We start from the raw sequence: 3,618 nt of genomic DNA, 5'->3' as shown, positions 1-3,618 counted from the left end.
TATTCTATTCTATTGTGCTCAACTTAGTTCATATTTCATTTGATCTTACTCCACCTCTTTATTGTATCGTCTGTCCGCTAATGTCGCACCGAAGACGACCAAAGCAAATTCCTTGTATGTGAAAACTACTTGGCAAATAATTCTGATTGTGATTGTGGGAAACTAACTACAATATAAAACAGGAAGTTAAGCATGGGGAGGTGGAAGCATAATTTACATTTGCTCTTCTCAGCACAGCTTCCTTCTCTTAAGCCGACAAGGAGGGTGGAGCTCTCTCTGGGGGAAGGGGTGTGTGTGTGTGTGTGTGTGCGTGTGTGTCTGTGTGTCTGTGTGTGTGTGTGTGTGTGTGCGTGTGTGTGTGTGTGTTCATGTTCGAGAACGAGTCGGACGGGTGTCTCCTGACACTTGTGATGATGACTCAGGTTAGGAGTTGTGTATAAATAAATAAATAATGCCACGAGTCTCCCACAGTTCTTTGGATAAATTAGCATCTGGTAAAAACAAACCTCAACACAGCCTTTTGTGAAAAGACTGGAGACACGATAGCTTTGTGTGCTGAAGGATTCCAAAAGTTCCATGTTAAAAATACAAACTAACAGGTATTTATGTCGTCTGAGAGAGTAGGTCTACACCCAAGAAAAGCATGTGCAACTTCAATGGCCAGTTAAGTCTTTCGACATAAACAACACATTACAATCCAACAATACACTCGCCAGGGTTCCCACAGACATTGCAAATGTTTTCCTTTTAACCTTAGTTAAGGATACAATTCACTTTTAAATGCTGTTTTTTTTTATAGAAATAAAATGGGATCCAATAGTTATGGCTTTTTTTTTTTTTATCTATTTTTTCTCCCTTCACCAATTTCCTATCGTCCAATTCTACCCTCCCCTGTCTCGAACGTTGTTAGACCATGCCTCCCACTGGTCGGCTGCAATGTGGACGAAGCCTTGCATCATGTGTCCCCTCCGGTACACGAGGAGGCAGCCGTCGCATCTTTTCACCTGTACAGCGCGATCTCTCAGCGGCGAGGAGTAACGCGTGGGAGGGACACACCGCCCTCGTCGCTTCCTGATTCTACTGCGCAGGCGCACCAACCGACCTGTAGGAGTCGCTGTCCACAACGTCCGATCCCCACCCACCAGCTTCCCACCCCCTAACACTGCCAATTGTATTAGTATGAACGACCAGCCAAGCTGGTAGCAACGCCGAGAGCTGGGCTCGAACCCAGCATCTCCTGCGTTGGTGGCGAGCGCCTTGCCCACTGCGCCACCTAGCCCCCCCCTATAGTTATGGCTTAAACCCAATTTCTGACCATTAATTACACTTTAAATAAAAAGATTCTTGATTCAGATACATTTTTACCATGGATGAACAAAACTTTCAATGCGAATGATTGATTTGAATTTCAATAACTTTTTAAGCACCTTGTTAAAAGAAATTGCTGTTTTCAAGGAATTCCAGGCCTTGCATTTTTTGGGTAAAAAATCAAGCACTTTAAGCACTTCAATGACCTTGTGCAAACCCTGACTCCCTGTGACACGACACATTCAGGACATAAAACTCTGCAGCCCGACTGCTAACTAGAACCAAAAGGAGAGAGCACATTAGTCCAGTCCTAGCCGCTTTACACTGGCTTCCTGTAACATTTAGAATTGACTTTAAGGTCCTTCTCCTTACATACAAAGCTCTAAATGGACAGGGACCTAGCTACATCGCCAACACTCTAATAAATTACACACCAGCAAGAACACTGCGATCATCAGCTGCTGGACTACTAGAGGCTCCCAGAAGCAGTCAAAAGAAGATCGGTAATGCAGCCTTTATCAACTATGCCCCAAAACTATGGAACAAACTACCCCAAAACATCAGGGAAGCCAACTCGCTAGACATCATGTTAATAAAGTTTTCAATCAATCAATCAATCAATCATCTTTAAAAGACAGCTTAAAACCTATCTCTTTGCTCAGGCATTTCACTGATAGATATCTGCTACCACCTAGTGGCAAGAGGAAACATCAGGGATATCCTGACACAACTTGTATTTATTCTTACCCTGCCTACTCTTTTACACTGCCTATCAAATTCATGTGTCGGTTATTGCACTTTTTACTTCTTACTGATGACTATTTTTAAACTGAATCATTTTAAACTATTCTTATTGTTTGCTAGATCCAAATGTGAAACACTGATTATTTGTTCATGAATTACAGGAGTATTACTGAATAGAGAGCACTTTTTACTTCTTACTGATGACTATTTTTAAACTGAATCATTTTATTCTTATTATTTGCTAGATCCAAATGTGAAACACTGTGATTATTTGTTCATGAATTACAGGAGTATTACTGAATAGAGAGCCTATTAGGATGCTAGATCCTAATGTGAAACACTGTGATTTGCCATATCTTGCTATGCTCGCTCATGCCTGTATTTTTTATGTCCGTTCTATTTTATAATTTTTTGACTATTTTTAAACTGAATCATTTTAAACTATTTTTACTATTTGTGTTACTGAAAACTGTAAGCGGAGAGCCTATTGGGATGCTAGATCCTAATGTGAAACACTGTGATTCTACCTGTCTATCTTTTTATGCTCGCTTATGCCTGTATTTTGTGAAGCACTTTGAACTGCAACCTCTGTATGAAAAGTGCTATACAAATAAAGTTATTATTATTATTATTATAAACACACATTACACTCCCTGTGACACGACACGTTCAGGACATAAACACACATTACACTCCCTGTGACACGACACGTTCAGGACATAAACACACATTACACTCCCTGTGACACACGACACGTTCAGGACATAAACACACATTACACTCCCTGTGACACGACACGTTCAGGACATAAACACACATTACACTCCCTGTGACACGACACGTTCAGGACATAAACACACATTACACTCCCTGTGACACACGACACGTTCAGGACATAAACACACATTACACTCCCTGTGACACACGACACGTTCAGGACATAAACACACATTACACTCCCTGTGACACGACACGTTCAGGACATAAACACACATTACACTCCCTGTGACACGACACGTTCAGGACATAAACACACATTACACTCCCTGTGACACACGACACGTTCAGGACATAAACACACATTACACTCCCTGTGACACGACACGTTCAGGACATAAACACACATTACACTCCCTGTGACACACGACACGTTCAGGACATAAACACACATTACACTCCCTGTGACACACGACACGTTCAGGACATAAACACACATTACACTCCCTGTGACACGACACGTTCAGGACATAAACACACATTACACTCCCTGTGACACACGACACGTTCAGGACATAAACACACATTACACTCCCTGTGACACGACACACGTTCAGGACATAAACACACATTACACTCCCTGTGACACACGACACGTTCAGGACATAAACACACATTACACTCCCTGTGACACACGACACGTTCAGGACATAAACACACATTACACTCCCTGTGACACGACACGTTCAGGACATAAACACACATTACACTCCCTGTGACACGACACGTTCAGGACATAAACACACATTACACTCCCTGTGACACGACACGTTCAGGACACCGGAGATG

The sequence above is a fragment of the Notolepis coatsorum genome, assembly GCF_963971535.1.
Source record: "Notolepis coatsorum genome assembly, chromosome: 1".
Lineage (NCBI taxonomy): Eukaryota > Metazoa > Chordata > Actinopteri > Aulopiformes > Paralepididae > Notolepis > Notolepis coatsorum.
The sequence above is the reverse complement of the archived record's forward strand: the minus strand, read 5'-3'. Positions refer to the sequence as shown.